Source organism: Triturus cristatus, chromosome 7, assembly GCF_964204655.1.
Source record: "Triturus cristatus chromosome 7, aTriCri1.1, whole genome shotgun sequence".
Lineage (NCBI taxonomy): Eukaryota > Metazoa > Chordata > Amphibia > Caudata > Salamandridae > Triturus > Triturus cristatus.
This window is the reverse complement of record NC_140590.1, coordinates 1,187,454,825-1,187,479,563: the sequence shown is the minus strand read 5'-3', so window position 1 is coordinate 1,187,479,563 and position 24,739 is coordinate 1,187,454,825.

Here is a 24,739-nt window from a genome sequence, read left to right as displayed (position 1 = left end):
TGTATTCACGAGAATATCGTAATCGATAATCCTTTGACGTTTGGATTGTGGAAATGTGGATTTTCCTGGTCAGTTATGTCCCCTATCTTGGACCCCAACGGTTCTATGTGCATGTCACAAGTACATGTATGTTCCCTCCAGTTCCAGTTATGAAGACGCAAATACATGTGCGTCCACCGTCAACATGTCCTCTGTCAGATCCGCCATGAACAGGCCGGATATTCCATTCCTAAATATGAAAGGCCACCGACTTTTTATGGCTAAGTTATGCCATTTTTACAGTCCAGGCAAGTAGGCCCTGATTCTGCCATCGAAACTCCTCTTGCCTTCTGCCTCTGAAAGCTCCAGTCTGAGCCTGCATCTGTGACCATGAACTTTGTCTCATTCTCTGCGCGGCTCACGAAGCCTGACATCAGCCTATTCTCTGCCAAGAACTGTATTTCACCTTCGAATTATCTGCTTCCCCCTCAGCCGATGCATTCCTGCCTAGTAGTTTAAGTAAACATTCTTCCAGTTACCAAGCAAAAGGCCCGGCTTCTCTGTCCTCATGCAAGTAATTCATAGCCCTGTTACCATGGAATATTCCTACCCCCTCGCATTTAGTGTAGACACTTAGACGCTTGTGCACGCACACACAGTCAGTATAGAATAGATTCTGTCCGAGAGCCCTTCCCTTGTGGATAACATAGTTCTTTAAACATAGGATATTAGATATGATTTGGGATTAGGTTGACATAACCCCAGACTTTTTGTCTCCACATGTAGAGCTAAATGTCAAGTCCCCTTCACCCTCTAGTTGCGCGTCAATCACACGTCATGCTGCTGCGCGCACATCTCTGCCAAGTATTTCTGCTGACATTGCGAAATCATCTCCAGGTATCCACCCACACATGACAATTTACCCATTATCATCAAGTGGACGCCCACATGGACGCCCACCTTCACGCCTACTTACACGCCCACATGCTCTTATCTCATTCTCTCTTGCTCTCTTGCTTACGTACAATTGAGAAATGTATATATACTGTACTCTGTGAATAATGTTTTGAGAATATTGAGAATACTTTTCAGCCCCGTCCAGATCCTTTTTTGGTGATGGAGATATTCTCCCTTTGACTCGAGTTATTGGAATAAAGCCCTTTATGAATCTGATACCACAGACTCAGCCTCTTGCTTTATGCATGATCTTATTGATATCTGAAAAATTATGACAGCGTGATATTTTATTTACCACAGAATGGCGCCCGAACAGTTTAATCTCTTTCCCCACACGCCGGAGATGAAGGTCGAGTTTTGCCCCCTTCCATAGCCGTGATGGACTTCAAGCGCGCACGTCGCGGGTTTTCCCGCCAACTCCCTCAGGCCAATGAAGGGGACAGACTGCGACCCGGCATCCATACGAGGCGGTGAGGAACGCAGATTGTCTACCCAGAGCCCACCTGCGAGAGAGCTGTGTCCGAGGTATACAGAGGCCCACCAGGTTTTCGAAGTCCCGATGTCCAGAGGGTCCGATGTCCGCAGTCGTCGAGTCCAGTCCATTCTCCGAGGCCTTCCGTTTCAAGGAGCTACCCGGTGAGTACCATCGCCGGGGAGGCGTGTTGACGCGCACATAGGTTGTGCCGGTCAAGACGGATTTGGGTACACAAATGCGGTCTGCACTGTTTAGCAGTGTATATGTACTGTTTAGCAGTATATCAAGTATTCCGAAGTATCTAGTTATTGTCAAGAATTCTGCTTGGTGATTAGTTATGCAGACTGTCATCATTGTTGGTCATTTTTAAAGGTTAAAATGTTTAATGTTTAATGTTTAATGTGTTAAAAAAACGTCCTGCATGTTGTGGTATGAATGACTGTTCATTATTGTGCCTTTTGTACCAAGTGTGTTCAAGACAAAGTGTTCAAGATTAAGTATCAGATCAGTTGTCAATATGCCGCTCTTTTCGAAGTTAAGACAGATTACTACTAGAAAAGGGGTGCTTGAAGAAGCAGTTCCTATTCCTCCTAGGGACACTCCAGGGCACTTTATGTATCACAAGCATGGCTTAGACGCCATATTATTCCTTGATCTATGGGTGGACTACACCAAAGAGTTACCAGAAAGTCAGAGATGGCCCGTAGCTGGGACCTGGGATGCCGAATGTATCATGAAAGTCGAAGAAGAGTTGTGGAAGAGGAAAGCTAGACAGTCACAGAAAGACGCTGTTGAATTATGGCGTAAAGAATAGCATAGACGCACAGAGTAAGCGCTCAGAAAAGAAGAGAAAAGTAGGGAGGATTCAGACAAAGCCCGAGAGAACGTGTTAGTTGAGGAAGGTATCTGAGTAAAAGCAGAACAAGTAGACAGACAACGAAACACTCTTATGAAAGAGGAAATGTAGACCAGCTTGGAAGGATGCCATTGAGTTTTTGGCGCACGGAGTGACATAGAAGGACAGAGTAAGTGTTTCACGAAGCAGAGAGAAGTGGACTGGAGTCTGGAAAAGCCAAGGATGAGATGTTACAGGAGGAATTTGAGCTGGTAAAATGAGCGCAGGCTGACAGAAAAAGAAATACTGACGTTGCTGGTATTTATCCCGTCCTTTCAGAGGACCTAGCAAGAGTGGCCCCAGTAAAAAGACCAGTTATAATACATATATTAATTACATAGTAGCCCAAAGGTTCTTGAGCCCCCCACCAAATGAACAGCGCATAGCTGGTGTTTACATGGTCCAACATTTGACTACGTTGTCAATAGGAAATTGAGAGGGGTGCAGCTAGAGAAGGAGCAACTCCTGTGATTTGATGACACCCCTAATGTACAAAGTGTTAACGAAAAATAATTAGTGACAAGTTTAGCTTGGAAAAAGAATTGTGGGTATTTCGAATTTGCAAATTTTTCATGAATACAGGTTTGTGTTCTTGATGGTCCAGTGAGCCAATGTGCTGGGTCAAGTCGGTAAGATTATGACCCCCTGAGTGCAAATTGTATGTAAAAATAATTTTTCAATTGAGCGAATTATTGCAGTTTTTATGGAATTGAGTAGTCTTTTTGTCTTTGACAGCTTCAGAGTGAGGAGAAGGTGGGGGCCGTGTAGAGCAGAATGTGATACAGAAATCGGAGTCAGATTCTGACCTTGTAGCCAGTGTAGGTGGGGGCCGGTGGGAGCAGAACAGAGGCACTGCTTAGAAGGCTTCTCTGACATCGCATCTGTGTAATGCCTGCAGCTGGAGAGCCTTGGGGCCAGGAATAGGAAAAACTAAAAAAAGATGGCTGGCAGCCCAGGCTCAGGCCGCGCTGAGGGGCTATTTTTAACTTCTCTGATAAGACAGGGCAGCTGAGAAATGTAAGTCGAGAAAGATTCCCTTGTTCTATTCTGTGCAAAACAAGTGCCCCGAGGAAATGTCTATGGAGAAGATTTGTTTTATTTTTTAGCAATTGTTATATTGCTTCTGGTCAGAAAGTAAAATGTTGCTCTTGTTTGGAATTTTAAGGGCTATGTGCCTATATAAAAACGATTTTCAAATTCAGACATTTTTGAATTGTGGCCACAAGCTGCCACCAGTTGCATTGGATAAATGATCCAGTGGTTACGGGTCTGTGAGGAAAGATGTGAGATGCATCTTCGACTAGGACATGAGGGTACATTGTGTACAAAGAAGCATAGCACATTTTTATAAAAAAAAAATAAATAAAAAAAAAAGAGACAGGTTCGTGTGTTCGTCATTTTTTGATTATTGTTGCTGATCCTGTGTGTCAGACTTGACGCGGTCATCATTGGGATGACCCACTGCCAGATGGGGTTGTATAGGGCAGGTAAATAAGTTATTGATTATAAGCCTGACAAATTAAGCAGGCCAGAATGTTCGCATCTGAGCTGTAGGTACTGTAATTACGCATCGCTGCTCATTTATATATGTTAGTGTAATTATCTATGCTTTCTGTGCCCGGTATACTGATGGCTTGGCACAATTACTAAATTTCACAGACATGATATTACCATTATCATGCTGTCAAAATAGCAGACAACACGTTATCAGTGTATGTCTAATTGGTGTTGGAGATGAATGAAACAAAAGAAAAAGGCTATGCAAGACTAAAATATTTTTCACATAACTGCCTTTCTCTTATAGACAGGCAGCCTCGGTCATATGTTTCCAGATTGGACATTAAGGAACAATTATGATCTGTGCACTCGCATTTTAACTCTTGAAAGGCCTGTTTTAAATAAGGACTGCCACCACAGAGTGACAAATAAGGCTCGGTATTTAGGGTAATGAGAAAATATCTGACAGGATTTCCTTTTTAAAGTTTGCTTTAGTAAGCTCATTCTTGTGAGTGGTGGCCCCAAAAGTTGACTTGTTTTTGAATTAGGCTATTTATTGTATAGGTGGAAATTATTGCACATTGACTGATTTCTTTAGCAGATAAATTATTAATTATCAACATTAACAACTGTTCTTAAACTTGGTCTTCCGAATATTTAGGTAATTTAGCATTCCTATTAGGGCCTCCTAGCATTAATATTGACTTCAGGTTGGTGTAGGTTCATGTAATAGGGACATTTGCATATGAGATGTCATTTGGCCAGCTTATGAGCTAACACAATGAGGTTTGTACATTAATTTGAAGGATTTCTCGCCGTTTCACATACGCTGTGTATCTCCTATAATTTTGCTTACGCCCAGTAGCTACACACAGGGATTAATAGTGTTGACAAGACACAGGGTTTGATAGTGTTTGACAGCAGTGAAATCTGTTTCAGATTTCCTCCTGTCAAAAAGGGGGGGAAGGAGGAGAATATTGGCTTTCTGCTGGCCCCTGAGGAGGTTCGCTTCCCGCTAGCCCCTTAAGAAATTAAGCCCCTTAGAAATTAGCCCCCTTAGAAATTAAGCCAAGGAAATAGGTATGGTGTTTTCCCCTTTTTCTCATGTTTTATTGTGATCTTTCAGGGGAATTAGTCCAAGCCCCTAATACAGCTTCTACTAAAGTCCTCCCTTGGACACAAGAACACACTGTGGCATTTGAAGAATTAAAGAGAGCTTTATGTCAAGCACCAGTTTTAGCAAACCCTGATTACAACAAATCGTTTATGTTTTTGTGACAGAGCGGGATGGAACAGCACTATCTGTCCTAACACAAGATCATGCAGGAAAACACGAGCCCTGTGCTTATTTTTCTAGTACATTAGACCCAGTAGCACAGGCTGTGCCTGCGTGCCAAAAATCAGTTGCAGCAACGGCCTTAGCCATAAGACAAAGTGACTCGATAGTGCTGGGCCACCCTCTGACAGTACAAGTACCACACGCAGTAGAGGTTCTCTTGAACCGGACACAAACACAACACCTGACTGTAGCTAGACTGACGGATTATGAGCCAACGTTATTTCAACCACACATAGAGATCAGACGATGCAACATACTGAATCCTGCTACCCTTTTGCCCTCCAGTACAGAAAGCGTTTCACCACACAACTGTGTTGAAGTAATACATACCGTGACTAAACCAAGACAAGACTTGACAGATGTTGCACTCCCAGACCCCGAGCTAACACTATATGTTGACGGCTCATGCATGAGGACAGGGGCGGGAGAATTAGTGGCAGCATATGCAGTGACTGCTGATACTGTAATAATAGAGACTAAAAGAATAGACATATTGTCAGCACAAGCAGCAGAGCTCATCGCCCTGACACAAGCGTGCATAAGAGCTAAGCACCTGAGAGTAAACATTTACACCGATTTTGTGGAGAGAAAGAGGTTTCTTGACCTCTCATGGGGCCAAGATACAGCATGGCCCCCTTATTCAAGCCCTACTGGAAGCAATACATTTATCAACAGCCATAGCTATCCTAAAATGTAAAGCACATACTAGAGCCACAGATACCATTTCCCAAGGCAATGATCTGGCAGACCGAACTGCTAAACAGACAGCTCAGACCCCACTAGACATGACAAAGTTACAGGTTCAATAAGTGTCCAAAGCCATGACAGTTAGGGATCCTTCCAAGGATGTACAAGACATACAGACACATGCTACTGTAGACGAATTAAAGAAATGATCGGAACAAGGAGGGGTACTGACTGATCAAGGTTGGATGACAAAGGGCAAATCCACATGGTTTCTTTCTGATTCAAGGGTACAAGTGATTATAAATACCGCACATAGTCCTGCACACTTAGGAGAGAAAGCAATGATAGATAGCTTACAGAATATATGGTTCAACAAGCACCTGCGTGCAGCAGCGAAACAAAAGGTCAGAACATGTATGATCTGTTGCCAATTCAATGCAGGTAAAGGCATTCCGATGGAACAAGGTGGATTCCATCCACCTGACCACCCTTTTGAAGTGCTCCAAATGGATTATATCCAAATAAACAGATGTAGAGGTTACAAATATGTCCTGGTACTAATGAAGCAGGTGTCCCTTCTGTTAGGGTATACCTGGAAATTCCATTGTGTGCGACATCCTGAAGCAGCAGGCCTTGTAGAAAGACATAATCAGACATTAAAATTTTGCGCAGACAAAGGTATAGACTGGATGGTAGCCCTGCCGGTTGCCCTCTTTTACATGCGAATGGTAGCTCATTCTAGAACAGGCTTATCTCCCTATGAAGTGGTCTTTGGTAGACCACCAAAATATGTGGGCACTACAATGCCTAAAAGATTACTTATGTTGACAGTAACATGCTGACAGATTACCTGGCTTCCTTGATGTCTGCACTACTCTCTTGTTGTTCGCAGGTTGCTGCCGCCTTCCCTGACAACACCCAGGTCAAAGAATACTCCATCGCTCCTGGATGAAAGGCGCCAAAGTCAGTGCTCTGGACCACGGGGACGGCCGTTAAAGTCAAAGTGCACCTTCACCACTCTTTTACAAAGGAAAAAGACTTTGAACTTGAATTTTGGATTTTAAACACCATTTTCTAGAGGAGACTCCCCAGCAGTTTCCACAAAGCTAAACTTAGATCTAAAAAAAAAAAGTCAGAACCCGTTTGATCAATTAAGTCCACTAGGTGGTGAAGCGGTTGAACATGTATTCTGGCTCGCATAAGATCTTGGACAATAACATAAAGCAAAAATAAGAGAGCTAGATAAGAAGCAAATAGATGTATAGTGACTGTAATTTTTCAATATCTTAAGAGCATCACGATAATATGTATCAGCTTAATACTACATGCTATTTTTCCTCCTATTGCCTCACTCTTATACTCCTCCACTAATGATACCATAAAGCACACCATAAAGCACACATTTAGTGATCTGCCATCCTATGAGCTATCATATCGACTTGCCTTACGCAACAATACCTTTATTCAGATGCTGCACCATTCACATCAGACTAGCAATGCTACAGACTGCTGGGTCTGTGGCCGACTCCCCCCCTATCAGAACTATAAGGGAGTTTTGCCCCTTTATTCTCTATCCGTTCACACACAATGGCTCCTGTGGAGCATGGTTTAGTTTGATTAATTCCCTAGATTCGAATTCCGCAGTTTATCAAGACAACTGGGTATGGGGAAACCTGAATTTAGTTTTTGCTTAAAGTCTGCTACCCTAACAAGGAGGGACTTCCCAAAAGAACAGGAACTGATCTAAGAAATGAAGTATATGGATTAGGTAATTTTACACTTAACCTCATGATCCTGAACGTTGAATCTGAAGCTACACCAATCTTGCCCGCCATGTCCGTATTCCCAGTAAAAGAGGAATTATGTATAAGAAAGAATGGCTCCATACACATGGGCCATAGTAAATGCACCACTGTAATAAAATTCAGTGATCAAGGCAAGTCTACATTTAGAGCTTCTCGTCATTCCTACTTTATATGTGGCCAGACCGCATATATACGCTTACCTCTAGATTGGGATGGTACCTGTTACATAGCATTCCTCCTACCACCTGTTTTCCTAGCTCCTCCTGATTCTCATAGAAATACTCATTTAGTACACAATAGACAGCAGAGAGATCTCCCAATTGTCGATTACACTGAAGCAGCATGGGAAAAATACACAGATTTCAATAAAGGTTTCTTTCCCTATATAGGTACAGTTACCAATAGTAAGCTGATACGTAGATTAACCAGAACCCTTGAAGCAGTAGTGAACGAAACTATTTCCGCCTTAGGCAATTTAACAGAAGAGCAGTCTGCTATGCGGATTGTTGTGCTTCAAAATAGTCTTGTCCTTGACGTTATCCTGGCCGATAGGGGCGGAGCTTGTAGGGTCATCGGATCAAGCTATTGCATTTTTCATACCAGAAAATTCGCCATCTGTATATAAAGCCATAACTCGCCTTCATAAGATTGTAAGCCAGATACACCAGAATCCAGGCACCTGGACTTGGTCCGGTTGGTTTTGGAGTGTATTATCTACCTTTGGATGGAGGGTCCTATCCTTCCTAGGTATTGGCCTTCTCATACTATTCAGTTGCTGTCTATGTCTACAATGTGGACCAGCGATCTGTGGTCTGTGTGCCACATCGTGTATTCCACCACCAAGATTTCATTCAAGATCACAGAAGAAGAAAGAAGAACAAATGATGCTATATGAACAGATCAATGGATTGATGAAGATTGATATCTCTTGAAGGGCAAGTAGGGGACAAGGAGGGAATGTGGAAATGTGGATTTTCCTGGTCAGTTATGTCCCCTATCTTGGACCCCAACGGTTCTATGTGCATGTCACAAGTACATGTATGTTCCCTCCAGTTCCAGTTATGAAGACGCAAATACATGTGCGTCCACCGTCAACATGTCCTCTGTCAGATCCGCCATGAACAGGCCGGATATTCCATTCCTAAATATGAAAGGCCACCGACTTTTTATGGCTAAGTTATGCCATTTTTACAGTCCAGGCAAGTAGGCCCTGATTCTGCCATCGAAACTCCTCTTGCCTTCTGCCTCTGAAAGCTCCAGTCTGAGCCTGCATCTGTGACCATGAACTTTGTCTCATTCTCTGCGCGGCTCACGAAGCCTGACATCAGCCTATTCTCTGCCAAGAACTGTATTTCACCTTCGAATTATCTGCTTCCCCCTCAGCCGATGCATTCCTGCCTAGTAGTTTAAGTAAACATTCTTCCAGTTACCAAGCAAAAGGCCCGGCTTCTCTGTCCTCATGCAAGTAATTCATAGCCCTGTTACCATGGAATATTCCTACCCCCTCGCATTTAGTGTAGACACTTAGACGCTTGTGCACGCACACACAGTCAGTATAGAATAGATTCTGTCCGAGAGCCCTTCCCTTGTGGATAACATAGTTCTTTAAACATAGGATATTAGATATGATTTGGGATTAGGTTGACATAACCCCAGACTTTTTGTCTCCACATGTAGAGCTAAATGTCAAGTCCCCTTCACCCTCTAGTTGCGCGTCAATCACACGTCATGCTGCTGCGCGCGCATCTCTGCCAAGTATTTCTGCTGACATTGCGAAATCATCTCCAGGTATCCACCCACACATGACAATTTACCCATTATCATCAAGTGGACGCCCACATGGACGCCCACCTTCACGCCTACTTACACGCCCACATGCTCTTATCTCATTCTCTCTTGCTCTCTTGCTTACGTACAATTGAGAAATGTATATATACTGTACTCTGTGAATAATGTTTTGAGAATATTGAGAATACTTTTCAGCCCCGTCCAGATCCTTTTTTGGTGATGGAGATATTCTCCCTTTGACTCGAGTTATTGGAATAAAGCCCTTTATGAATCTGATACCACAGACTCAGCCTCTTGCTTTATGCATGATCTTATTGATATCTGAAAAATTATGACAGCGTGATATTTTATTTACCACAGGATCTAGACTAGTGAGCAAAGATGCCTGGTTCTGGACTATTTGGTAGATTATTCTGTTTGGGTTGTGGAAAAGATTTCCAGCTAGAGGAATCATGTCCGGTTCCTCCGGTTGGAACTCCAACTTATGAGCTCTATGTAAAACATGGCGTAGGCCCCATTGCATATAACGAAGTATGGATCCACTACACCAGGAAAGATGGTGTTTTAAAATGGCCCCAAAATGGTAGTTTTGATACCGATATTTTAGATAATTTGGAAATTAAATTGTTTAAGAAGAAAGCCCGGCCGGCGATGTTTGACTCTTTCCGCTTATGGCGAAAGGAAGCCAAACAAAAGGAAATTAAGTTAGCGAAAAAGAATAAGAGGGAGAAAGGTATGACAGTAATGCAAGCAGCTGTACAATTTAAAGACAATGAAGAGGAGCAGATGAGTGAGCAATTGCACAGGCAGCGTAAGTTAGGGATTGACAAATGTTACCCAGCTTTACCACATTCTAAGCAGAATGAGTTAGAAGAAAAGGAGAAAGATCCCCTGATGTCACATTTGTTGAGTTCGCCACCCCCGTATGCTCAAACTGCCACGGCGCCTCCCCAGCTTGTAAATATGCCGCCTCCAGTGCATATACTGCAAGCCTTGCCGCAACCGCCAGTTGCTTTGCAGCCGGTTCCTATCCCTGTAGCGCAGCCCTCTCAAGCGCCGCCAGTGTGGAAATATGGATTTTTCTGGTCAGTTATGTCCCCTATCTTGGACCCCAACGATTCTATGTGCATGTTACAAGTACATGTATGTTCCCTCCAGTTCCAGTTATGAAGACGTAAACACATGTGCGTCCACCGTCAACATGTCCTCTGTCAGATCCGCCATGAATAGGCCGGATATTCTATTCCTAAGTATGAAAGGCCACCGACTTTATATGGCTCAGTTACTCCATTTTGCAGTCCAGGCAAGTAGGCCCTGATTCTGTCATCAAACTCTTCTTGCCTTCTGCCTCTGAAAGCTCCAGTCTGAGCCTGCATCTGTGACCATGAACTTTGTCTCATTCTCTGCGCGGCTCACGAAGCCTGACATCAGCCTATTCTCTGCCAAGAACTGTATTTCACCTTCGAATTATCTGCTTCCCCCTCAGCCGATGCATTCCTGCCTAGTAGTTTAAGTAAACATTCTTCCAGTTACCAAGCAAAAGGCCCGGCTTCTCTGCCCTTATGCAAGTAATTCATAGTCCTGTTACCATGGAATATTTCTACCCCCTCGCATTTAGTGTAGACACTTAGACGCTTGTACACGCACGCACAGTCAGTATAGAATAGATTTTGTCCGAGAGTCCTTCTTTCGTGGATAACATAGTTCTTTAAACATAGGATGTTAGATATGATTTGGGATTAGGTTGACTTGACCCCCCAGACTTTTTGTCTCCACATGTAGAGCTAAATGTCAAGTCCCCTTCACCCCCTAGTCGCACGTCAATCACACGTCATACTGCTGCGCGCGCAACTATGCCAAGTATAATCTTATAGATCCACCTATATATGACATCATAACCAATTATGTTTCTGTTTTACTCCTCATTACGCCCATTTTTTGGTTACACAGGCGAATCGTCATTTTCCTTATCAATTGTTACGCCTACTGCATTCGCTTCATTGTAATGTATGATCTATAAAAGTCATTTCATGTCAATAATGTATGTACTTCACTTCCTGAACCCCCGTGGTGATGGAACTTGGAGCAACCGATTATAATCGATCACTGGAATAAAGCCCATTCCGAACCTCTAATACCACGGATTCTGCCTCTCATTTTACTGAGCTATTTTATTATGTTTCTGTATCAAATTAAGTCCAGGTAAAGGAATTTTATTTACCACATGAATGGCGCCCGAACAGGGACACTTTCTCATCTCACGCGCCGGCGGTGAGTTGCAGGCCCGGTCTCCTGCCACAGCTGGACGGACAATAACGCGTACCAGCAGGATTTCCTGTAGCTCCCTCCGGTCAAGCGGGGGCGACTGAGACTGCGATCAACACCCAGACGAGGCGGTGAGAAGTGCGAAGTATGCCGACCAGAGCCTAGCTGAGAGAGCAAGATCCGAGGTATACAGAGACCCACCAGTTCGAAGTCGAGTCCAGTTTCCGACGAGTCGAGTCGAGTCCAGTCCGGTCCAAGTTCAGTTTCCGAGGCCTTCCGTTTCCGAAGCTACCCGGTGAGTACCATTACTGGGGAGGCATTTCTGACGTGCACATAGGTTGTGCCGGTCAAGACGGGTTTGGGTACACAAATCCGGTCTGCACTGTTTTAGCAGTGTATCTGTACTGTTTAGCAGTATATCAAGTATTCCGAAGTATCTAGTTATTGTCAAGAATTATGCTTGGTGATTAGTTATGCAGACGATCACCATTGTTGTTTATTTTAAAGGTTAAAAATGTGTTTAATGTTTAATGTTTAATGTGTTAAACGTCCTGCATATTGTGGTATGAATGACTGTTCATTATCGTGTTTATTGTATTAAGTCTGTTCAAAATCAAGTATCAGGTCAGTTGGTCAAAATCAAGTATAAGGTCAGTTCTCAATATGCCGTTCTTTTCGAAACTAAGACAGATCACTACAAGAAAAGGGGTACTCGAAGAAGCCGTTCCTATTCCTCCTAGGGACACTCCAGGGTACTTCATGTATCATAAACATGGCTTAGACGCTATATTATTTCTTGATTTATGGGTAGATTACACCAAGGAATTACCAGAAAGTCAGAGGTGGCCCGCAGCGGGGACCTGGGATGCAGAGTGCATCATGAAAGTCGAGGAAGAGTTATGGAAAAGGAAAGTCAGACAGTCACAGAAAGACGCCGTTGAGTTATGGCGTAAAGAATCTCATAGACGTACAGAAAAAGCACGTAGACAGGAAGAAAAGAATAAAGAGAGTTCAAATAAAGTTCGAGAAAATCTATTAATTGAGGAAGGTATCCGAGTGAAATCAGAACAAGTAGACAGACAAAGAAATGCCCTTATGAATGGTATGTATCCCCTTCTGGCCGAAGGATTACCTAAGGCTACTCCAGAAATACCGAAAGACTTGCCACCCCCATTATTCCCAATAAAGGTACATCCTAAGGGGCATCCTAGAACCGCAGAAGATGTTTTTCTTTCCTCATATTTAGATGACGCAGCTCCCGAGTATGCTAATTCCGCCCCGCATAGACCGCATACCAGGGAGGTCCAACGCCAAGATCCAGTACCCGTATCCCTACAGCAACAGATCGAGTCACAAGTTCCGGCAAGCACATCTGTTTCTACATCTGTTCCTACAGCTACTTCTATAGCCGTGTCCACACCTGTAGTTGCTGTGTCACGTTCAACGAATCCTTTCACACCCGACACCCCAGATGGGGCCACGGGAGGTGCTACCAATATTTTTTCTACGCCACCCAGAATAAATAAACTTACTTTTCAAGAGTCAGCACATTCACGTACACCCAAACTCATAAGTGCCCGTACGCTTAAGGAACTTCTTATAGATTGTAGATATGACCCTGTGCCCGGTAAAGAGGACGAAATGACCCTGGCATCATTGCGTATCAGACGAGCCGCAGTGTATTTAGGGAAGTTACCAGGAATGACTGCGCATCTAGATAAAATATATCATTTTGTCCAAACAGGGCGAGATCCAGAATGTATTAACAGAGCTATGGAATACCAGAAAGTAGAGATACAGGGGGAACTGTTACGTTTCCTCATAAATTGTGTGATCAGAAATCAAGACCGACCGGGGGTAGACCCGGAGGCAATGCAAATTCTTACCAGATGGAGCCAGAATATATCAGAAGGGAGACATGATAAGCAAAATTGTATAATAGCCATGTGCCGAAAGATCCGTAAAGAAATAGAACGCCTACACGAAGAGAGATTAGAGGTAGACGAGTTCGAACAAAGCGAGGAAGAAGGGTCAGGACTGCCCGTGGGACAGTCGGACACCATAGCCTATGTAGGTAGAGGAAGATCTTGTAATAGTAATAGATGTCTTACTGACCCGATACGTCCGATATGTCCAGATAATAACAGGAATTTCCAAATACCTATAATTAACATCAGGTCTAACGAGCATTCATTCCAAGCCGCTGACAAATTACTCCGAGAACGAAGGGGTTATCATTTTCTCGATTCTATGGATGAACAAGATTTAGCCAGGGCAGCTGTCCATTGGGTGGACAGTCCCGGAAAATATAGTGATGATACAGTAGCACGCACATTTTTGAATCTCACCCCAGATGAACAGAGGTTAGCTGGGATTTATATGATTCAACAACTCATTATACTATATCAGAGTCAGCGTTCGGACCCTGGTCCCTTACCTGACATATTGACTGAATTGCTTATGAATAAATGGAGAGGTACAGGTACTAAATTAATTAAAGAAATTCTAGAATCAAGAAAGCAGTATATTCTTTTTGTATGCGCAGAGCATGTCTCATTGCCCGTCAAGGAAAGAACCACGTATCACATGGATAGACAGAATCCCTTACGAGAAGTGCACCCAATAAAAGGCGAGGACAACGGGTTTAAGCGCGTATTTGTATATACGCCCATATCAAAAATAGAATTGTTACAAATGAAGAAAGTGGTACCCAGTCATGACAAAGATCCAGCGGGTTTTCACCGAGAAATTAAAGACATGTTACTCATGGGAGAGTATACCTATCCCGACATTATGACAATATTAAAGGTATTGATGCCTGCTGGCATTTATGAGAAACTCAAGGAAAAAGAGTGGGAGGTAGGAGACCAAAAGATAGAATGGTCAGTGTTAGAAGCGGAAGAAAAGGCCCGAACTGCAGGAGCAGGACTTGGGGATAAAACTAAAGCACTACCAGGTTTATTAGTACAGGTACTGCCACGTTTATTGACTATGAAAAAGGAAGATTGGGGTACAATTTCAGCCTGTAAGCAGAAGCAAGATGAAGACACTAGCGATTACTATGCCCGATTTGAAAAAGGTTTTGGTATAAATAGTGGCATAAAAGCAAGTAGCGAACCATACCCACATCTGTTTGTAACAAAATTAGTAGAAAATGCCCTGCCCCAAGTAAAGAATAGAGTATTAAAATTCGAGAGTACCTGGCAAGGTAACACTCCATCACAAATGTTACAAATGTTACAGTACCATCACAATAGAATTAGAGAGGAACAAGAACATGAACACAGACGCATGAAAGACACGAAAATGAAAATGCTAGTTTCCCAGACAGTTCCAGCTGAAGGACATAAAAAGGGTATGACACATTCCGATTCAACAGGACCTGTAAAAGGGACATGCAATTATTGTAAAAAGCCAGGTCATTACGTACACGATTGTCCAGTTTTAAAACATAATATCGCCATAGGTAAAACACAAGAAAGACCACGGCCATTTAGACAAGAGCAGAATGAACAAGGAGCTCTGCAGCATGCACAGGCCATGCCAGCCGCACAACAGCCAATACAGTTTGTGCCAGCTGCACCACCGTTGCCTGTTGCTGCCACACAGACAACAACACGACAAATGTATCAGACCGCACAGTATGAATATCCTGAGTATCAGAGATACGCATGAACTAGCCTAGAGAGGGAAGTTGACTTACCCCTTATTGAAATCCCAGTAGATCAAGAAGGACCTTATGTACATAGTGAATTATTAGGTCAAGACAGAAAATTTTTACTCGATACAGGGGCAAGTCGAACAACTATAAAACGTAGTGAAGTTCCAGGGGCACCCCTCTCAGGCTCACAGAATATTTCCCTTGGTTTTTCAGGAAAACCTATTGTTAATGAAGTGTCACAACCTCTTCCACTTACGATAGGACCTTTGACCCGAACTACAGATTTATTGCTTACTAAATCATGTCCAGAAAACTTGTTAGGAATAAAAACACTGAAAGCTCTAGGAGCCATAATATGTTGTTCTCCGGAAGGAGTAAGGTTGTTTTTACGTGATTTTAAAGGTCACTATGTGTCTAGAGACATGGATCCCCGACTGCAGACTTTACCTACACATCTATGGGCACAAGGCCCTACTGATGTTGGTTGCATGAATATTACACCATATCGAGTCACATTAAAGGCAGGAGTGGTGCTACCACGAATACGACAATACAAGTTACCACCAGATGCTGTAGTGGCTTTACTACAAATCATTGACGAGCTCATTGCCCAAGGAGTAGTTGTGGAAACAGACTCCAATGTATGTAATTCACCGATAATTCCGATTCTTAAACGAACAGATCCAAAGGCCCCGCCAGTATATCGATTGGTTATTGATCTGCGCGAATTAAACAAGTGCATTGTGCCACAATTCCCTGTGGTCCCAGATATCTCGTCATTACTGACAGCTATTGATTCTGAAGCAACATTCTTTACTGTAATTGATCTCAAGAATGCCTTTTTCAGCGTCCCAATAGATCCGGAAAGCCAATATTTGTTCGGATTTAGTTTAAATGGACGTAGCTTTAAATTCTCACGCGCACCTCAAGGATTTACAGAAAGTCCCAGCATCTATAGCCAAGCACTAAAACGAGAACTTGACAGTATCCACATGCCAGTTAACACTGCTCTGCTTCAATATGTCGATGATCTGCTGATCACCGCTAGAAGCGAACCTGAATGTGAAAAAGCCTCACTGACGGTTTTACAATTTCTAGCCGAAAAGGGGCACAAGGTGTCCCCTTCTAAGCTGCAATTCTGTGTCCAGCGAGTTATTTATCTTGGACACTCGCTGTCCAAGGAGGGAAGGCAGCTTACACCCGACCGCATTCAGTTAATAGCTAACATGCCAATACCCAAGACACAAAAGGAAGTACGAGTTTTCATAGGCCTCACTTCATATTGTAGGCAGTGGATCCCTCAGTATGCATTTCTAGCAAAACCACTCATTCAGTTGACAACACAGGAGGCAGCCACATCGACTGTTCTCCCTTGGACTCAGGAACATACACAAGCTTTTGAAAGCTTAAAGAAAGCTTTATGTCAAGCACCTGTTTTAGCAACACCATGTTACAGAAAACAGTTTACACTCTTTGTTACAGAACGCGAAGGTACTGCCTTGTCAGTACTCACACAGGAACAAGCAGGAGCACACAAACCATGTGCTTATTTTTCTAGTACATTAGATCCCGTAGCTCAGGCTTTGCCTGCATGCCTAAAATCAGTAGCAGCGACAGCTTTAGCAATCAGACAAAGCGATGCCATAGTGTTAGGACATCCATTGACAGTACAAGTACCACACGCAGTAGAGGTTCTTGTGAATAGAACGCAAACACAACACTTGACTATAGCGCGACTTACAGGGTACGAACTTACATTGTTTCAGCCACATATAGAAATCAGACGCTGTAACACATTGAATCCTGCCACACTTTTGCCAGTAACCGGAACAGACCCACTAGCTCATGACTGTATTGAAGTTATTACTATAACGACGAAACCCAGACAAGACTTGACAGATGTTCCATTGTCAGATCCAGACCTGACGTTGTATGTAGATGGTTCATGTATGAGAACAAGTACAGGAGAGTTAGTGGCTGCTTACGCAGTCACCACAGATACTGAAGTCATTGAAACTAATCGTATAAATACTTTGTCAGCTCAAGCCGCAGAGCTCATCGCTCTGACACAAGCCTGTATTCAAGCCACAAATAAAAAAGTCAACATATACACTGATTCACGTTATGCATTTGGAGTTGTACATGACTTCGGCGTGCTGTGGCGAGAGAGAGGTTATTTAACTTCCCACGGTGCCCACATTCAGCACGGACCCCTCATTCATGCCTTATTAGATGCAATACATCGACCCACTGCAATATCAATTATGAAATGTAAGGCTCATACGAAGGTTACTGATATCATTTCCCAAGGCAATGATCTAGCCGACAGAACAGCTAAACAGATTGCTCAAACTCAAACATCCGACATGACAAAGACAATAGTCCCGATGCCGACACATTGCATGACAGTTAAAGATCCTACCCTTGACGTAATTGACATACAGACACATGCTACACCAGACGAAATAAAGAAATGGACTGAATTAGGAGGGATCCAAACGGATCAAGGATGGATGATGAAGGAAAAGTCTGTGTGGTTCCTTCCCGATTCAATGGTCCAAGTTATAATTAACAGTATACATAGTCCAGCGCATCTAGGAGAAAAAGCTATGCTAGACAGCATTCAACACATTTGGTTCAATAAACATTTACGAGCAGCAGCCAAACAAAAAGTCCGTACCTGTATGATCTGTTGCCAGTTCAACCCAGGAAAAAGCGTTCCCGTAGAACAGGGTGGATTTCAGCCTCCTGATCACCCTTTTGAAGTCCTCCAGATGGATTATATCCAGATGGAACGATGTCGAGGATTCAAATATGTTCTCGTAGTTGTCTGCGCTCTGTCCCGTTGGACGGAGGCGTACCCGGTTTCAGATTACACTGCCCCGACTACTGCCAAACAGTTGGTTCGAGAATTCTTCCCACGATACGGTTTACCACGTGTTGTCTACTCAGATAACGGCCAGCCGTTCTCATCCGAATTAATGAAACATGTTTCACTTCTGTTAGGATATCAGTGGAAATTCCACTGTGTCCGACACCCCGAGGCAGCAGGTCTCGTAGAAAGACATAATCAGATACTGAAAATCAGATTGTCCAAAATATGCAGAGAGAAAGGTGTCGACTGGATAGTAGCGTTACCAGTTGCACTCTTTTACATGAGAATGGTAGCACACTCTTGAACAGGGCTATCCCCGTATGAGGTGATCTTCGGCAGACCACCAAATATGTGGGGGACGCCTGTACCACGCAAAATAACTGATGTTGACTGTAATATGCTGACAGATTACTTGGCTTCCTTGATGTCTGCACTACAATCTTGTCGTTCACAGGTAGCTGCAGCCTTTCCCGACAACACGGAGGTGAAACCCCATGACGTAGTTCCGGGTGATCTCGTATTTGTGAGAAATTTCGACCGAAAGACTCAGCTGGAGCCCAGGTGGAAGACACCCAAGTTGGTTCTGCTCACTACAAGGACAGCCGTGAAGATCGAGGGCCGCAAGGGCTGGATTCATTCAAGTCATATCAAGAAATTTCATGGACTATCCTCGGATATAGACATTGTGCCCTGCACTCCCTCACAGACTGATTCAAAACTTCCTTTGGTTGAAAAGACTAAAACCGAACTCTATAAAGTAAAATTGAGGCCTAGAACGTCAGACAATTTGATTGTTTAAGTCCTCTCCAAGGTGAAGCGGTTGAATTTGTCTCTGACATGTATCCTCTAGACCTGAATCATGGACAGTCGCGAAAAATGATGAAACGACAGGCGTATTGTAAATCACTGCGTAGCCATTGCATAGTGACATTAATAACCTTGTTTTCCTTAAGTCTTTTAATAATTACTGCAAGTATATTGTTGCACATATATTACCCTATTGCCAGAAACGTTTACAATGTTACCGCAGAACATTCTTTTAGTGACCTACCGCCGCATGAATTGTCTTATAGACTTGCGCTGCGCAATAACACTTTCATTAGTATGTTACATCATTCCCATCAGATTAGTAATGCTACTAATTGTTGGGTGTGTGGCCGACTCCCTCCCTATCAGAATTAAGAAGGAGTCCTGCCATTCTTTCCACACCCATTTACACATAATGGCTCCTGTGGAGCATGGTTTAGTTTAATCAATTCCATAGATTCAGACACAGCAGTTTACCAAGATCATTGGGTATGGGGAAACCTGAACCTAGTTTTATTCAAAGTCTGTTACCCTGACAAGGAGGGTCGCCCCAAAGGAACAGGAACTGATCTAGAAAATGAAGTATATGGATTAGGTAATTTTATACCTAATCTCATGATTCTAAATGTCGAATCCGAAGTTGAACTAGTCTTACCCACCATGTCAGTATTCCCAGCGAAGGGTGAATTGTGTGTAAGAAAGGTTGGTTCCATACATATGGGCCATAGTAAATGCACTACTATAGTAGAATTCAGTGATGAAGGCAAATCTTTATTTAGAGCTTCTCGCCACTCCTACTTTATATGTGGTCAGACTGCATATATGCGTCTACCTCTAGACTGGGATGGTACCTGCTACATTGCATTTCTTTTGCCACCTGTTTTCCTAGCTCCTCCTGATTATTACAGAAATATTCATTTAGTACACAACAGAGAGCGGAGAGATCTCCCAATTGTCGATTATACTGAGACGGCATGGGACAAGTATGTAGATTTTAATAAAGGCATCTTTCCCTATATAGGTACTGTTACTAATAGTAAGCTGATACGTAGATTAACTAGAACCCTTGAAGCAGTAGTGAATGAGACTATTTCCGCCTTAGGCAATTTAACGGAAGAGCAGTCTGCTATGCGGATTGTTGTGCTTCAAAATCGTCTTGTCCTTGACGTCATCCTGGCTGATAGGGGCGGAGCTTGTAGGGTCATCGGATCAAGCTGCTGCGTATTCATACCAGAAAATTTGCCATCAGTATATAAAGCCATAACTCGCCTTCATAAGATTGTAAACCAGATACACCAGAACCCAGGCACTTGGACTTGGTCCAGTTGGTTTTGGAGTGTGATATCAGCCTGGGGATGGAGAGTTCTATCCTTCCTAGGTATTGGCCTTCTCATACTATTCAGTTGCTGTCTATGTCTACAATGTGGACCAGCGATCTGTGGTCTGTGTGCCACATCGTGCATTCCACATCAAGATATTCATTCAAGATCCCGGAAGAAGAAAGAAGAACAAATGATGCTATATGAACAGATCAATGGATTAATGAAGATTGATATCTCTTGACGGGCAAGTAGGGGACAAGGAGGGAATGTGGAAATATGGATTTTTCTGGTCAGTTATGTCCCCTATCTTGGACCCCAACGATTCTATGTGCATGTTACAAGTACATGTATGTTCCCTCCAGTTCCAGTTATGAAGACGTAAACACATGTGCGTCCACCGTCAACATGTCCTCTGTCAGATCCGCCATGAATAGGCCGGATATTCTATTCCTAAGTATGAAAGGCCACCGACTTTATATGGCTCAGTTACTCCATTTTGCAGTCCAGGCAAGTAGGCCCTGATTCTGTCATCAAACTCTTCTTGCCTTCTGCCTCTGAAAGCTCCAGTCTGAGCCTGCATCTGTGACCATGAACTTTGTCTCATTCTCTGCGCGGCTCACGAAGCCTGACATCAGCCTATTCTCTGCCAAGAACTGTATTTCACCTTCGAATTATCTGCTTCCCCCTCAGCCGATGCATTCCTGCCTAGTAGTTTAAGTAAACATTCTTCCAGTTACCAAGCAAAAGACCCGGCTTCTCTGCCCTTATGCAAGTAATTCATAGTCCTGTTACCATGGAATATTTCTACCCCCTCGCATTTAGTGTAGACACTTAGACGCTTGTACACGCACGCACAGTCAGTATAGAATGGATTCTGTCCGAGAGTCCTTCTTTCGTGGATAACATAGTTCTTTAAACATAGGATGTTAGATATGATTTGGGATTAGGTTGACTTGACCCCCCAGACTTTTTGTCTCCACATGTAGAGCTAAATGTCAAGTCCCCTTCACCCCCTAGTCGCACGTCAATCACACGTCATACTGCTGCGCGCGCAACTATGCCAAGTATAATCTTATAGATCCACCTATATATGACATCATAACCAATTATGTTTCTGTTTTACTCCTCATTACGCCCATTTTTTGGTTACACAGGCGAATCGTCATTTTCCTTATCAATTGTTACACCTACTGCATTCGCTTCATTGTAATGTATGATCTATAAAAGTCATTTCATGTCAATAATGTATGTACTTCACTTCCTGAACCCCCGTGGTGATGGAACTTGGAGCAACCGATTATAATCGATCACTGGAATAAAGCCCATTCGGAACCTCTAATACCACGGATTCTGCCTCTCATTTTACTGAGCTATTTTATTATGTTTCTGTATCAAATTAAGTCCAGGTAAAGGAATTTTATTTACCACACCAGTTGTGCTTCCAACTGCCCCCGCACTTCCTGCGACTTTGCCTAATTCAGCAACTGCCTCCCCTCACACTCTTCCTTCCACCACTCCAGTACCTGTCTCTACATCCTCTTTTCTTCCCTCTGTTTTTCCCCCTGTTCTCGCCTCAGCTTCTCCTTCAGCGCGACAGCGCTTAGCTAATGTGGTTACTACATTAATGTCTCCTCTCTTTGAGTCATCTGGTGCGACTCCTGGTTTACAGCGTAAGCAGTTGCGCAGCCAATTGCCTAACCCCGATGAGAAAAAGGTAATAGATAACATGGCGCGTAGATGGATCGTTTTTCCTTCACTGTATAATGTGGAATCAGTTGTCAACGTTTTCCATCAATGGGATGCCCCGAAACAGAGATATGTGTTTGAGAAAATGTGCGAAATTCTCTGTGAAGAATTGGAGGATAGTGGTAAAAATCCGAACCCGCAGGAGTTGTGTAGAGTGAGGTTCGATTTTGGAACTGGTATAATTGTGGACCGCGAAGTAGATAAAGCAGTTGCGGTTGTATTGTCCTTTAGGAATGATGATTGCCAACAATCGTTGTTTGAACAAGATGTCCTTGTGGGGAAAAAGGCAAAAGCGCGACAATACCCTATGAGAGAAGTTCCCCCGGTATGGAAGGAAGCGGTTGCAGCTGCCGGTGGTAACCCCGCTGTGGCAGCGCATTTCCAGCGTGTTTGGGTGCATGTTCCATGGAAGCGCTCTGAGGTGTTAGCGCTTAAGCAGTCCTTGCCTGATCCCCGTAAGAACCCAGCAGGTTATTATAAAGAGTTGTCACAGACGGCAGGGTCATGTATTATGAATCTGGCCGACATAGACATGTTGTTTGGTAATGTTGTTCAACAGCCTCTATGGGGATCAATTCGTAATGTAGATCACAATGCAGAACTAGGGGATACATGGGCTAACATTGTTGCTGCTGATGCTAGACAAACTGGTGGTGCGAAACCAGAACCTTTAGTAGCTGAATTGCCTGGTAGAATCATCACGTATATGAAGACAATAATGCCTGCGATGCGCGTAAATTGGGACAAGTTATCTGCATGCAAGCAGAAGAAAGATGAGACAGTGTCAGACTTCTTTACTAGGTTTGAAGAAACATTTATTGACCACAGTGGGCAAGATATGAGTACTGAGGGTGGCCAACGGTTATTTGTGGATAAGTTTGTGCAGAATTTACTTCCTGACCTGTGTAAAAAGTTAAAAGATTCAGAAAGTTCTTGGGCTGTTTCTTCTTCAGCGCAAATACTGGCTACTGCACAGTATTATGAAAACAGAGATAAAGACGAGAAAGATAGAACAGAAAAGAAAACGAAGGAACTGAAGACAAAGGTCCTTTTACAGCAGGCCTATCCGCCACGTGGAGGTCAGAATAATTATAGGCAATCCCAAGGTGTCTATCACCAACCCCAACAGTTTCAGAACAACCAGCAAATGAACGGGTATTATCAACCACGTGTCCCTGTAGGTCCCAACCAATGTTCATACTGCAAAGAGGAAGGTCATTATAAATATAGTTGCCCTAAATTAATGCAGCGGAACGGTAATGTGTATAGCGCAAGAGGTAGGGGTGGTCAGCAAGCTCCTAGAGGCAGAGGGCGTGGAAGTGTTCCCCAGAACGCGCGTCCTCTGCCGCCTCAAAATACCATCAATAGCTTTGATCAACAAGCTAACGCGATTAGTAATACGGCCCAGTATTATAATAATGATTATTATGCAGAGGACGGTGATGCAGAGAATAATGATTACTAGGACAGCCGTAGACAGAGAGAGGGAGTTGTTTCAATGCCAGTGGATCAGAGTGGACCGTATGTTGAGGTGACGACAGCAAATGTAACGGAGCCTTTTCTGCTAGACACTGGTGCTGCAAAGAGTTCAATCATGCATTCAAAACTCCCTGGCGCACCTTTGTCTGGCGATATAAATGTTTCAGTAGGTTTTTCTGGCGCCCCAGTTAGGAACCCGATTTCTAGTCCCATGTCACTTTCTGTTGGACCTTGCGAGCTGAAAGCACCCCTGATTCTGACAACAGGTTGTGGTGAGAATTTGCTGGGATTAGATTTGTTGAAAAGATTGCACGCTACACTGTATTGTTCTCCTTCAGGAGTACAACTTACATTAGGCAAGAAAGTGATTTCCCCAATGTATTTGTCTAAAAATACAATGCCACCTGAATTGTCATCCCTTCCGGATGCCCTTTGGGCTACTGGTCCCAATGATGTGGGCCTCTTGGAGATACCGCCATATGTGGTGACTCTAAAGGCTAATGTCAGACTGCCACGTATTCCCCAGTACAAGATCTCTAATGAAGGGCAGAAAGCATTGTTAGACATTGTCAGCGACTTGATTAATAAGGGTGTGATTGAAGAGACAAGAGGCAACGTTTGCAATAGCCCGATTTTACCTGTCTTAAAACAAACGGATCCTTCACAGCCACCTGTTTACAGGTTTGTGATTGATCTTAGAGAGGTTAATAAGATTGTTGTGCCACGGTTTCCGGTTGTCCCCGATATAACTGCCTTGTTAACAATGATTCCAGCCTCTGCTGCATGGTTTTCAGTGATCGATTTAAAGAATGCTTTCTTTAGTATCCCAATTGCAGAAGAGAGCAGAGATATTTTTGGTTTTAGTCTGGGAGGCCGAAGCTTCCGCTTCAAACGCGCTCCCCAGGGCTACTGTGAGAGTCCATCCATATACAGTCAGGCCTTGAAAGCGCAGCTTGATGCACTTGTTTTACCTAGTGGCGCTATCCTGATTCAGTACGTGGACGATTTACTGATCGCCGCGGATACTGAGAAGATCTGTAAAGAAGCCACATTGTCATTGTTGCGCCATTTATCCGTTTTCCATCACAAAGTGTCTCTCTCTAAGCTGCAATATTGTCGACAAGAGGTGACCTACTTAGGTCATCTCTTATCGAAGGAGGGA